Source organism: Pleurodeles waltl, chromosome 2_2 (genome assembly GCF_031143425.1).
Source record: "Pleurodeles waltl isolate 20211129_DDA chromosome 2_2, aPleWal1.hap1.20221129, whole genome shotgun sequence".
Classification (NCBI taxonomy): Eukaryota; Metazoa; Chordata; class Amphibia; order Caudata; family Salamandridae; genus Pleurodeles; species Pleurodeles waltl.
The window spans coordinates 372,704,506-372,719,909 of NC_090439.1; the positions used below are offsets into that span (position 1 = coordinate 372,704,506).

The 15,404-nt window shown below is 44.4% G+C and overlaps 1 long non-coding RNA gene across 1 annotated transcript in view; it reads right to left on the reverse strand.

The window, feature by feature from the left end:
• Positions 1–811: 811 nt before the first annotated feature.
• LOC138282384 (uncharacterized) overlaps positions 812–15,404 on the reverse strand; it is a 103,681-nt gene continuing 89,088 nt past the window's right edge. The window contains exon 4 of the long non-coding RNA XR_011200944.1: positions 812–8,393. This is a non-coding gene — a long non-coding RNA (uncharacterized lncRNA). The remainder of the gene's footprint in view (positions 8,394–15,404) is intronic.

Sequence of the window (15,404 nt, forward strand, 5' to 3'; positions counted from 1 at the left end):
GATGTACTCCGTGCAGGTTAGGGTGCTTATAGAGAGGGGCAAAGTGAGAGAAAGGTGGCAATGGAAGTATTCTGCTTCACATTGGCGGAAGTAATAGTTTGGGAAATAACCCAGCTAACACCAGGAATGTTTTACCCGAAAAGGGAGGAAAGCATATGGAAATAGTATGTCATGGGACAGATTGATGGGAGCTATGGAGTATAGGATTGTTGAAATTTACCCTTTCTGCAGGATCACCCCGAATTGTTGCCTTCTGTAGATGAACCCATTTTGTTGGCTGTAGGACTCTGTACACTTTACACCTGCTAAACTGAGGTTACGTGTATGTGCTCTCCCTTTTAATCATGGTAAAATTGGTATACACCTGATTGGCCCATTTAATTTACTTATGCCTCCCTATCATACGGTACTGCATGTAACCAGGGCCTGTAAATTAACAGCACTCATTGCACTACTCACTTAAGTAGCACTGGAAAACATGTCTTAGGCTTGCCACTACAGTCTCTAGTGTAGTCTTAAAACTGCTATTTTAACCTGGCAAATGAAATATATTGTCAGGCCTAAACCTCCCTAATCATTACTTAAAATTCATCCTTAAGGTAAGTCCTAAAGTATCTTATGGCAGAGTGTATGACATTTCAAAAGTACAACAGGTGCACTTAGGTTTTGCATGCCCTGACAGGGTAAGCCCCAAAGTCATTTTTTCACTGTGGAAAGGCTGGTATTCCATAGACAAACACTGGGTTACCTTACTAAATTAAGTAGGTGAAAACTTCAGTTTGGGAACAACTGGATAAATAGTTTCCCCACTCATTGAATTGCAATTTAAAAACCTCTTTAATGGTAATGATGGATTTTAAATTACTATTTTGAAAATACGACTTATATCATTTCGCTTTCCATACCACATTTGCCTCCTGCCAGTATCCAGGATGTTAGTGAATCCCCCCTAGTGTAATGTACATTCCTTCCACACAGGCGATAAAAGGTCCTTGTGTGGGGGAGGGTATTCTGCTCTTGAGCAAGGCAAGATGGCCTGGTGGGTTATACCCAGCCCCTTCCTGACTTCAGAAGATGCCTGCCTTGTCATTGGCAAATGCTGCTCACATTTATGCCTGCATGCCCTTTGTTTTACTACCCATGCTAGATCCAAGTCCAGGATCCCAGAAGTGACTTAGTTGGGTGACCTCCTGTTTAATCTACATGGGCAAACCAAGCTTCCAGAGGCCTTACCTTCAACTTCCCAGCTGATCAGCACTAACTGGACCTGCCTGGACCCTGCTGCTGGCCTCTGCTGGAGTGAGTCCTATCCCCTAAGAGGAGCTCCTTGGTCCTGGATCCTTTGTGAAGTTAGAGAGTACTCCCTAAATCTTACAATTCGCCTCCTGGTGAAAAACCAGATGGTTGGAGTGCTTTGCATTGAGAATAACTGGCCACAGTCTCCTCACAAATGCACTTCACTGAGGCCATCGCAGAAGCTGCATACGACTGCTGAAGAGACCTTCCCAGATACAGACCCTGGACGTCTCCTGTATGGATCTCTTCATGTCAACAACAACCCTCCCATATTACCTGCTAATGTGAAAATCCATTCATCAACCAGCTCTTTGGGCCAAAAACAACCACCCCACTGACTCCTGCCAAAAAGGAAGTTCCAATGAATCTCCAGGACATTAGCATTTCACCAACAACAAGACCTGTCTGGACCCAGCTTGTAGCTAGCTGCTGTTTACCTCATTGAACCAAGCTTCTTCCAAGAAACTGGACTAAGAAAGAATGTAAATTATCCCTGCATACCGCCTGCTCTTCAATGCATTTGGCCTTAACTTTTAACCAGTCCGGTGTAACCAGATAACACAAATGGCTCTTTGTGCTTTTTGGCACTATTTCTATTGAGAAAATGGAACCTTCATATTTACAGTTCTACTTATTGGATTTTTGTAATTTCACTTACATTCTATATATTAAAATATTCTCTATTTTACTAAATTAGATTTGGAATTTTCATGTGATCTATTTTCAATGTAATACTATTTGAGTGTTGCATAAATACTTTACACATACTAAGTTGAGCTTGACTGTTTCTGTGCCAGGGTACTGGAAGGTTAAGCACATGTTTATTTATTGTCCTTTGTGGTTCAGCCTGAAAAAGATTGTTCTTATAATTTGAATGGGGCTCACACTCTTCTCAAATAATAGCCCTGTTTCTTACACTGGAGATAGAGTGAGCATTCAGTACTTGTGTTTGTGCAGTGCCACTCAGTGAAGTGGATAAAACCAATAATATCTTATAATAATATGACCGAAAAATAATTTCTTTTAATTCTCCTCTTTTTTATTTGAGAACATTTTCCCCATTTCCAAATTTTATTCCCATCTCATACTTTGTGCCGCTGATATTCTTTACTAAACATAAAAGTGGAAAGAAGCCTCATCAATGTGCTTGAATGAGCTGACAAAGTGGTGCAAGGACAGGGGGGGCTAAAGATAGCAAAAGGTTCCAAGAAAATGGAGTACGAAGTAGCCCTCAGAGCCTGGGAGGAGGGCTGCCTGCTGCAGAATACATCACAGAAGCAAGAGGATGATGATGATGTAGAAGGGGAGGATGAAGTAGAGGAAGAAGAAGAAAATATCCAGGGTATGGTCTAGGAGGGTGGAGGACCCACAGGAGTTGAGGCACCTGCCAAATCCACAGCAAAGAGATAACAGAGCTTAGAGAGAACTGAGGCTGCAGCTGGTCAAGATGAAACTGGCTGCAGATGAGAAAAGACTTAGGAGGAGAGTGCTACAGCAGATAAAAGGCTGAAGCAAAGAGAACCTTGGCAGAGAAAAAGGCTGAGAGGATATTAATTGAAAGAAAACTAGCACTGGAGAAGAAGACAATGCTGCTGAAAGAGCTGGACCTCATGAGGCTGAAAGACTCCAGTGAAGATGGTACCATTGACACAGAGGTGCCTAGAGGAGGTATAAGGACCCACATTCCCAAAGATCTAGTGCCTCGATACAAGGTTTGGGATGACATTGATAAATGGTTTGGAGCATATGAGGTAACCATGCATATGTATAGGGTCTTTTAGGAGGATGGGGGCAAGTCTTTGGAAGCACATGACAATTGTTGGGAGGGCTACCCTATGATCCCTACAGGTAGTTAAGCAGATGATAAATGCCTGATAAAGTAAACCTTTATCACAAAGTTGAGTCAGACCTCTGAGAAGTATCACCTGAAGTCTAGGGATAGGTAGACACTGTCTAACCAGTCTTCTGTAAATTCTTTGGATTATTCCAGTAAGGTACAAAATGGCTGGGTGAAGGGCAACAAAGTGAGTGCCTATGAAGGGCTGCCAATATTTGTTTGAAAAGAACACATGATCAGGAGTTTCTTTATAGAGTTGCACCACCACCTTATTGACTCCAGGCTCACTGTACCAAGAGAGCTCTGAATCAGCACCAGTGTCTATAAGAAGGTACATGGGAGTGACACCAAGAATGATGCTTCAGGTCTCCCCCAGCAGAAAAAGGGGGAGATCCAGGGTAAAACAGATCATTCCCAAAAAGGGCTCCAACTAGGAGGAGGAATCCTATGACTTTTCTGAGAATAAGGGGAAGGATCTGCTAGGCGGTGCATCAAGGCAACCTTTTTCAAGCACACATGCTTTGACTGTGTACAGTTAGAGTACAAATGGGGGATGCGGTCTCTACCAAGAAACCATCTACCTGTGGGAATTCTACAGGACTGGCAAATTTGGCCTTGGAGGAGATCATTCGGAGCAGCAGGGGGATAAGCATGTCCTAGTGCCCCTTAGTTAACTATTGCGCCGCGTCATAAAGCAAAACGACATTAACGGAGGGAAAAGGACTCTAATCCGGTTTGCGACGTTGCAAACCGGATATGCGCCATTTTCCACCACATTAGCATCAAAAAGCAACGCAAACACAGCAAACAGTGCTAAGGAGCCCCAAAATGGATCCAATCAGCCAGTCGAAACCCCAGGGAGACCCACAATCTACCAGGAACCAGCCAGGAGGATACAGACAAGACCCAGGGGAGAGACAAGAAGAAAAGGAAGTGTTGTTTCAGTGCAGAGGAGCATGAAATACTGTTCAGAGAGTTGACGGAGCACCAGCATCAACTTTTCATCACCTCAAAATTGCCAATTGGGAGGAGAGAGGCAATTTGGCAAAACTTTGTCGACAAGGTAAACAGTGTGGCAGAGGTCAGGAGAATTGTCACAGAGTGCAAGAAATGCTGGCATGACTGCAAGCGCAGGACAAAGAAAAAAATGGCAAGGGACAGGAAGGCAGCACTGCAGACTAGAGGTGGGAGTCTAGCACCGCAGGAGGCCCTGGACGAGATGGAGGAGATGGTGGCAGCCGTCACCCCAGAGGAGATCATCACAGGAATCGCAGGACAGCGCAGACTACCAGGAAATAACACATATGGAGGGTAAGTTGCATGGGGGACCAAAATGCCTAAATGTTAGTTGCAAGCAGGGGGAGGTGCATACCTACTACACAATGCATGTCAGCCATAGAAATCAGGCAGTGGAAAGGGGGAGGGGGCACAGCATGGGTGCATGGGCTGTAGCAGACCAGGAGGGTAGGGTAGAACATAAAACTGGGCAGCCATCACAGGACAGCTGGTATTGTCAGAACGTGAACTAGGGGACAATTCCCAGTCTCAGGCCATTTCCTCAAGCGGCATTTACCATTGACAAAAGTTACCACTACCACCTGTGCTGTGTGTGCTGGTCAATTAGGAAATGGTAGTTAGGTGCGCATGGAACAAACACACCCAAAATGAGGGTTCAGGATGAAGACGTGATCAATCCCCTTCAATTCCTAAGAAAGTGTAAATCCTGTCAAATGCTCATGTCTATAGGTGCAATAAACATCATGTATTGTTACTTACATTATGAAGGACACAGCAGTAATGTCATACCCATGCTGCCCATTCCGGGGTCTACCCCGTGCCTGTGTTACAATAGGTGCAATGCCACCTTGCAACATCTCAACTGTCATACTGCTAAGACAACAGCATTGAGGGGGAGGACATATGTGTCTAGCTAGTGAAACACACTTGCACAGTCATAAGAGGAAATGGAACACTTCCAGGCCCATCAGTGCAATCCAATGTAGCACACATTGGCTAACATCAACATGACACACTATCAATGTGTCATGCCAATGCATGCATGGTATGTGTTAGGTCTCAGCAACGTATAGGTGCATGTGAAATATCATAGACTGGGTCAGTTTCATATTGGTATGTGTGGTGCAAGTGGCAGTAGAACACCAACAGGCATTGCAAGGCCTCACCATGATAATGGAAGTAGAGGGAGGGTTGAGTAGGACAAAAAGGTGGCAAGACACAATTTTGACAGAACCTACACCTAGAGGATGTGACCCAGACAATTCCCCAAACTGCCCACACTACATGTGACATGCAGGTGGGGCATGGGCCTGTGAGAATGCTAATATTAATGACAGGAACCAAGATTACAATGTTCCACTAATAGGAATTCAGTGATGTCACATTACATCTGCCACAACACAAACACACTAATTGTACAATAGCTCATTGCAGAGGATGATGGCTCTCCTGTGGATATGCCTGTCCTGGACTACCCTGATGACTTGGATGACGAGATGACAACCATTAGCTAGAAAACCCACCAAGATGTCCTGGGAACACTCCAGACCCCACCTTCAGTGGTAAGGAGGAGCACAGATGTAGCAGCCATCACAGAGAGCCCACCCACCACCCCAATAGTACGACCTGCCAGCTCAAACACAGCTGAGGACTCTGATGACACTGGGACCACCTTTGAGAGGACAATTGTGGGAGTCCAGCGGGAGCTGGCCAAGGCGGTGCGGGTGGGGATGTAAAATATGGCAGCCAGCCTTGAGGGGATGCTCATGTGCACGTGCATGATGTCAACAGCAATGCAAGTCCAGCAATCCCTACTGCAAGGACTAGCAGAGTGTGAGGGACTTTACCACTGCAGTTAGGGAGTTGCCACAACACCTGGCATCCCAAACATTTCACTGCATGCATGACTACAATCATGACCCACTCAGGGCCGACCTGGCTGCCTACCACAGCGATGTTACTGCTATACTCAATAACCAGCAGCTCCTCCTTGCTGCAGTTTTGCCCTTAATAGTTCCACAGATGGGAGCTACTGGGAATTCAGAGTCCACTTCTCCAAACACTGAAGTGTGTGTTGCCCCCTCAAACCCACCACTACCAATGGCAGAGGAGACTACACACACATCAGAAGATGAAGACGTGGAACAGATCTCCTTTACCCGTAGGAATACCCAGTAGCACCAGTCCATGCCTCATGGGCAGTGATTTTCCTATGTCCTGTGCTTTATAACATGCCAGTCTTGCTATGGTTGGTAACATGCACTGTTCTCCAACACACTGTTTACCTTACCACTATAGTCTGCAATTGTCTCTCACTACCTAATTGGCAATTAATATTCCTCTGCACTGAATGACACTCCATCACAGCATGTCCAATGACATGACCCTCACCTTTGCACTTGTGTTGCGTCACAATATAATGCGTCACACTAATGGACTTACAATCCTGGGCTATGTAAATATTGCACTACAGCACTTTAAAATCAACAACACCTACACAACCACTTTGTCTCTGTGTAATGTGACACATCAGCTGTGCAGGAGTTTTGTGATGCATGTAACATGTCAATGGCCACAGAATGTTAATACAGTTGTGTAGAAAGAATGTGGGCTGATATCTATGCACAAGCGTATGGATTTTATCAACATCTGTGCTGCTTCTTGCTTATTTCTGAAGCTAACGCATCACAAACAGTATAATGCTGTGTAGAAAATGTGTATGTCAGGCCCAAAGTATCTACAAGATGAATCTCAATTTTGCCCATATCCCCCACAAGGCAATCATTGTGTATGTGACATATGACTCTAAACTTAAATCCCACACCCACACCATAGAGCAGGAATGGATGTGTACGAGTGTTTGGACAATATCGTTACCTGAGAGTACAATGTAAAAAATCATAGGTGTAATTTATGTATACTGAGCTTCATAAGATTATGACACCACTCAGTTTATCAGGGTTCACATGAACATCAGGCTGCAGGCAGATGTCCCACAGTGCCCAAGATTCCAACACAGGACTCAAACGATGACTGCTTTAAAATCAGACCTACCTTTACAATACATGGGAACCATAGTAACCTTGATTAGTGGGTTCAATGGATGGCAGATGCATAGACATGTAGCTTTGTTGTAGCTGCCAATGTAACAGCTCATTTGGAAGTGGGAATAACCATGTCAAGAATGGGATGTGGATACAGGATGGAACAAGCAGGCAAACACAAATTTGACACTGTACACTCATGCAAAGGCCCAGATTCCCAAGCATATGACACATACCGTTAAGGAGTTCATAAAACCGTATTATATATGTATGAAAGGAAACTTAAACTATGTCAAACACCTATACTAACCTAACCTATCCTAACTATACATCACCCAAAACTGGCCCTAACTACCCTAAGCTAAACTTACTTACACATGTAACTAAATACTCTAAACATTAACCTCCCCACCCCCTTATATGACGGGATACATGTAGGACAACATATACTAACCTAAATGCATACTAACTAATCCTAAACAAATATATATTCTTTTGTACTTTTTTAAATATCTTTTTTAAATACACATAAACCCCATCATCAACATACAAACCAACATGTAATATTATAACTCCCCCTACCCCTCAACCCATGTATCCTAACTAAACTAATAGCCTACTCTAACCTATCACTAAACCCCCTAAACCCACTAAAAAACAGTATGAGGAAAGAGGAGGGAGGGGACGGAATTAGGGGTGAGGAACAATGTACTCAAAGGTTTGCCCTCCTCAGAATTTTTTTGATTGACTTCAGTCTCCTGCTGTTGTGGGCCACCTCTTGCTGGAGACGGTCCATGTGCCTTATTATCTGTTGCATGTCCCATTCGAGGTGGCGCAATACTGCCATGTCCATAACACCTGCTGTAGTGGTTTGTGTTGCACTCAATGTTGCAGGTGCTGGTGCCGTGGTTGGAGGTGGTGGTAGAAATGGTGCAGCAGTTGGGCCTTGTGCTGCTGATGGTGAGGGCCCAGCTGGAGTGGCTGTTATCCCAGGATCTCTGTGGCTGCAGTTGGTGCGGTGGCGGCTGTTGTGGCCAATGCTGGCCCCCCTTGGCTAAAAGCCCTCCATGCACCTGTGGCTCTTTCGTGACGATACTGCCTTCCCATCATGCGGTACCCAGCCTCCACATCGAGGATGTGCCTGCACCACACTGCCCACCTCTAAAACTCACAAAGTTCCTGGCCAGTCATGTGGGCAGCTGTTTAAAAGAGACAGGCAAACATTAGTATCATCATTGTGTGATACATGTACAGATGATAATCTAACACTTCCTCACAAATAGCACATGCAGTCCAAATCATAGTACAGATGATAGAATGTCCCTGAGGAATGACATGTCAACGCAGCCTACCCATCAACTATCTAACTGCACAGCAATGCACAACAACGTGTGTACCAAATTAACTGATCTTTGCATATATGTAGTGCTATTGGTCACATTACAAATGCTGCAAGTACTCAACATGTGCCAGGCCAGCTGATCCTTATCTTCTGGATCAACTTCAAGGCACATAAGACCCGTGATTTGTAAATGGAACTGGCAGGATGATATGCAGTTGGTAAGCATAAGGGGTCATTGTAGTTTGGCACACATGAATGCTTGAATTACATGTCTATCATCTACACTTTGACTAGCACAGCTAGCTATATATATTTTCTCCCCCTAACCCTGTGCCTCTGAAGGGGATGGGCATGCAATACATTTTTCAAACGTCAAGGACAACCACGAAGCTTTGTCCAGCTGTACATGGATTTAGTCAGTGTGACACAGGCAGGGAGGCCTGCCAACAAGGAGTGAGTCAACAATTGGTCAATCACATCTACATTCATGTTTCCATTTGTGGACAACCATCAACATCAGATCTGACTGACACATTTCCTAAATGAACCACATTGATGAAAGCACACATCTGACCTTGACCTGCATGCACGCCTATAACATATCACTTAAGTGCCAAATAAATGGAGTACAACATGTGGGGTTAGATGCTGGGGGATAGTCACCCATACAGTCCTACATGTTCATTATATTACAGGGATGCACACGTTTGTGTGTAAAACTGATACATCACTGTTTTGTTTGAATTGGGATATAACTTGCTGACTAAATTATGACACTGGCCACCTCCAAATCAATTGTGGGCCACACATGTGGCTACAAATCACCTTGTTCACCTGCCCATGCCTATTGCACAGCACTAAACTCCCAATATTTGACTCTTTGCCAGTGAATGTCTAACTCTTACATGGAAGACTATGTCGACCTCCAGTCGTCACATCTTAGATCATGTACCATCTCATCATATCTTGCATTGAGTCCAACACACAGGAGTCAATCCCACAACAGCTGCAAACACAACACAGGACAAACATTTTCACACTTACTGGATATGTCTGGATCCTCGAATCGAGCCACTTCACCTATGGTGTAAGGGGCTGGTCCACCTATAAAACATGGAAGGGTGATCTATGCTCAATGTCTGATCACTGTACAAACGTGGGAACAACAAACCACGTCTGTGACATTTCATATGATAGAGCTGCACATCAGGCATATAGACACTCCAACACACATACCACTGCAAACATGCCTTGACACTGTCACTCCAGTGAGTGATAGACACACATATGCACACATGCACTGGCCCTAGCAATCATATGGTGTCAAACCTGACTCCACAATTTTGTGGATAATACATTCCATATGGTACTCCATGTCATCATTTGTTACTGGGAGACAAATGCAATGCCATATTCCTCGTGCACTGCAATACCAGTGACTCAGGTATTGTGGCATGTGCATCAAGGGACAATTAGTAACTGTGTGATAGTCATGTGGTTTGATTTGCTTTCAGGAATTATTTTGCTTTCAGTGGTTCATAATAGGTGTGCCAGTGTTGTATGTAGGTCACATATGCCCCCCTTGTCAGTTTCCCCTAAGCCGTATATGTCCCCTATCACAACATGATGGCAGGGATCCCGAGTGTGAAATATTGACAATGCAGCGCTAAACATGGATTGGCCACTTTTCTGTTCCAAAACTGCTAAATAATGTATGCTGACATTGTCTTATTTGATCATTGTTGACAGAATTCATGGGCACAGGTGTAATCATTGCACCTGAAATGTGTCACTCGCGGCTATGTGTACCTATATGGTGATCAGAGGTAGAACACACCCGAAATGACACTGTTTGCAAATAAAAAATGGGGTAGCAAATGTCCTACTTCTTCAATCATGATGAGGTAGGTCTCTATTTGGAAACCCCTTGGGAATAGCGGCACCCACAGGAATGCTGGCCTGGTGAGCTCAGCAGGCCACCATGTCTGTGACTGCCTTCATACTGAGATCTTTACATTTGTAGAAATGAGGCAATATTTCAGCAGGGGTGAACAGAAAGTAATTTAACAACCTATTTCTTCACCGCAATAGTATTATGGAAGCAGTCAGTGGTCCCTTGCACAACATCATGCTCAAAAATAGTTTGTGACCATGCATTCACAAAGATCAGGGATCCCATGCTGACCCTTTCACTTTCGAAAATGGGTTGGCACCAATGTGACACAGATGGTAACTGCGATAGCTCAGTCCCGGCAATTGTGCCAAAGCAAAAAATGTCGTAGGGCCCTGCTACTCAATGATAGGATTTCAACGCCTAATCCAAAATGCCACTAGGTGACCCTGTTTTGTGATAGTGCAATCTGGTAGCATAGTGGCCCGTTTGGGTTGGAATGAGTATTTGTCCTCACGTAAACACAGAGATAAGTGAACTTAGGCCCAGATGTCTTTTTTATTTTGTGTCGCATTTGCTTCATTTGTTGATGCAACAGCTGCACAAATTCACAAAAGAAATTTGTATGTTGCAATTTTGCGCCCAGAAATTACGCAAATGCAGCATGAAAAAAAGTAGAAATATGGGCCTAAGATAATAGTGCAGGTTATGAAGAGCTTGGTACATATGGCCCTGAATAAAGTTCGGACATTGTTGAACAAAACTAGGGACTGCATTGTTACCATGTATTACCATGTGTAATACATCCCATTCCTGGTACACTTACAGTTTGTTCAACTTGCATTCCACATGTCCACAAACATTGCATGCAGCATGTCACACCCTCTGCTACTGTCAATCCAGAGCATTGTACTGCACACATTAGTCAATTTGGAACTCACCAACAGGGCCACCAATCACCTCACCCAGGTGTTCCAGCAGGCCCTGCTCTCGGGCCACCAGGTCAGCCCAGCGATGCTTCAGCTGGTGCTCATTCCGTTGTGTGTTGAAAATCCACCTCAGATAAAACAGCACCTTTGCCACCTCAGCTGTCTTGCCTCCGCATGATATCCCTATATCACACGGCCCCCAGCCTCCACCATCATGGGGAGGAAGTGGCACACCAGTCACACAAATGCCCCTAGCTCCTCCTCAACCATACGCCCAACCTGTGGCGTTCCCGACATCACACAAAACAGTATTTCAAAAGTAAAGGGTGAAAAACAGGAAAAGGAGGTAGAAAAAGGAAACTTATCTAACCCAATGAAAGCCCAAAACTACCCGAACTAATCTTACCCATAAACAGACTCCCAACAGTACAAATACAAATCTAATTACAATTAAAGACACAAAACACTTACACAGGATACCAAATACACTCACTAAACACCAAAAGACAAAATATAGACCACACAGGAGACAAAATCACAAAATCCACAGAGAAACAATCCAAAACACAGCCACATGTCCAGAAAAATCACAGTCTGCAAAGTGAAAGTGAAAGTACACCCACTGTACCACTTCTGTAAACAGGATATGCTATTAATCACTTCCTGTCTCATTTGCGGCCCATTTTTTGTCTTGCGTGTAACTTTTTGACACTTACGTAGTTTGCGTCAACATTTTTTGAAGGATATGCAACAAAATCCCATGCATTCATGGATCAATACATTTTCAATGGATATTGGCATGCCTAGGGTGAGCTGGTGGAATTAACGCTAGGGACCCATTGATGTGTATTGTGCGTTTGCGTAATATTTTGATGCGTTTGCGTAATTTTTCAAATTTTAACATGCATGCATCCTATAACTAGACAAAGATAGGATGATATGACCAGCAGTGTGTGTTCTAGTGTTTGGGCACATGTGGCAGACCATACTACTGAGGCCTTTAATACTCATATCCTTGTGTAGGATTAGCTCTCTTAACTGATGCAACAGCAGCACAAACTTTGGAAATTAAAATGGATTTTTAAAGTGTGTGCAGGTGTTGCATCAATAGAGGACAGCAAGGCTATGCTACAAAAAAGGAATGAGTAATGGCCTGTGTGTTTTGTGTGTGAATTGACTGTTAAAACTATTTGTGTGCCTCTGTCGGAACGGCATGCAATACATTTGGCATAATGTTCATGTATGAATATGTAACAAATGGGTGTCACCATCAGATACCAATCAATGAGGTACATCAGTCATGATATGTGTCTGTAATATCTGTTGCCTCTTTTGCTGTGTGTAGTTGCTTGACTTTGGGGACAATACATTTCCCATGACAAACAATACACAGGAAAGATTGAGGATGACTGATGAGGGCTATGTCAAATATGTTACCCCTCACATCTCATGAAATGTTGGCTACCACTTCATGGTCATTTGTGTGTATACTCCCCATGAGCCAGGCATTTGAACATGTTAGGTAGGTACAGTGTTTGTGACACAGAGCCTCAAATCCAATCATAACATTGTTATGTACACCACAGTTTCACTAATGCAAATGACCTATGTTCCTCCTGTGGCTGTGGTGGACCAGCAGCCCAGGCTGCGGTGGACCAGCAGCCCAGGCTGCATGTGTTCACATATTTCCAGTGGTTCATTGTACAAAAGCGTCTAGTTCAAGTGTGTGGCCATGTGTACCCTGTGTCAGTATTGGCCTCCATGGTGTAACGGTTACGTGCAGGTCTAGTCATGAGTCTGTGGAGCCATCCCTTGAAATAACAGAGTATCCTTCAAAGCAGATTTGACCTAAAGATCAGCTAACGGCATACAAGGGGATAGGGCAGATATGGTACAGCAGAAATTACAGAAGGGTGACGACAGAGCAACCTTGTTGTGGTCAAATATGTCATGAATCAGTTATAGATGAACAGGCAGGTTTCATCACTACATTTGTACACAGTGTGGGGCTCTGAACTTCCCACAGCAACAGGAAACATCAGTGCCTCGGTGCAGATTAATCTCACAGCTAGTTAACACACAAGACCCATCAAAAGATGGTGACAGAAGTGAATCTGTGTCTGGACCGTCAGAGCACACACATGTATTGTCCTTACATACACATTAGCTGCCCTTGTTTGTTGGGCTGGAGGCACAGTACCAAATCCAGGCAGGCTAAAGCCATAGCACACTGTCACTCTTTGGCACTAATGAATACATGCAAAACCAGACAAAGGATGGGGGCTGGATTTGCCCCCTGGAAAACGTGTCCCGGTACAAAAAAAGATAAGAAAACTATTTAAACTATTCTATACAGTTGAGGACTGATTGTAGACTTGCCAGATACAGTACCCCAAGAGGAAACGGAGGGCATGGAAACCAACTATGAGACAAATGTAGCCACAGGGAATGTCTCTGGTTAACGCAAAGACTGGAACCAGTCTGGCTAACAGGATGCAGGCTCTGTCAAGAACAAACATGAACAAGGCAAAAAAAACATGAGCAGAGTCTGACTGGAACAAGCAGGAACTACACTTTGGAAACGAAGAGCAGTTTAAGGTGTACTCAGCACTGTAACACAACCCAACAAGGGCTCTGGTACACAGGGCAGATTCAAATGGCTGGGCTGCATGAGAGTGCTCACAGATGTGTGCAGCTTCAGTCTCTCACAAGTCCTGGAGTTGAGAATCCAGTATAAGGGGCCAACCGGACCTTTCCCATAGGAAGCAATGGACAGCAGATTACAGGTCTTACCGACTACCAGGCAGTGTATTATGGGACCTGAAGTCCACACAGGCTTATGAAGTAGAACTATGGCATGCCATACTGAAAAGGGAAGCACACTGGAGTCAGAATGGGAGTCTGGGTGAGTATAGATGATGATTCCCAGGGTACAGATAGTCCATTTACAGTGCCCTCTAGAGAAGAGTGGGCAGAGACTTAAAACATGGCAGTGGCAGGACTTATTACCTCGAATGGACTGCGCAGGGCATGTCTTGTGAGCATTGCTTGTCATACTTGGGACACTCGTTCTATCCATTTACAGTATTGATGCTCCACTTGTCACCCAAGCTCCCTCAAAGGTGTGTGCAGCTTCAGTCTCTCACAAGTCCTGGAGGTGAGAATGTAGTATAAGGGGCCAACTGGACTTTTCCAATGGGAAGCAGTGGACAGCAGATTACAGGTCTTACTGACTACCAGGCAGTGTATTATGGGACCTGAAGTCCATGCAGGCTGATGAAGAAGAACTATGGCATGCCATACCAAAAAGGGACTCACACAGGAGTCAGAGTGGGAGTCTGGGTGAGTGTAGATGATGATTCCCAGGGTACAGATAGTTCATTTATACCCACTCCCACCAGAGAAGGGTGTCAGAGACTTAAAACATGGCGGTGGCAGGACTTATTACCTGGGATGGACTGCACAGGGCATGTCTTGTGAGCAGTGCTTGTCATACCTGGGGCACTCGTGCTACCCATGTTCAGGTTTGATGCACTTCTTGTCACACATGCTCCTTTCAGAGATAGCTGATGTCACACTTACTGCTGTCAAGGGTCTTGTCATACATTCCCGTTACTAATGCAGTTTCAAATCCCATGTGTGACTAGTTCTATGCAAACCTGTTTTTGTTCCCTCACCCAGTTGGCTCATGTGCAACCATTCACCTACACTACTGAACTTGCTCCAGGTGAGCTGGCTAACTTGATTGTGGGGATGGATGTTTTTGTGTAGGAAGGTCCATCTCCCTGTACATCTGTTATGTAGATGGGGAATTGTCTCTTTCAATATGTGTAGCAGTGTGCACTTTGCATTAGTGTCACATCAACATGTTTTCATAGCACAGTCCACTTCCTTATTGCTAGCTGGCAATGTCACCCCAGGAGTGATGTGGGATGTTGGTACTGCCTCAATAATTCCATGTCACCTTCATTTGAGTCAGCGTCATCATGCTATGTGTCTCATGGTGTATGACCTGCAGCAACACACATTGCACACCACCTACACAGGA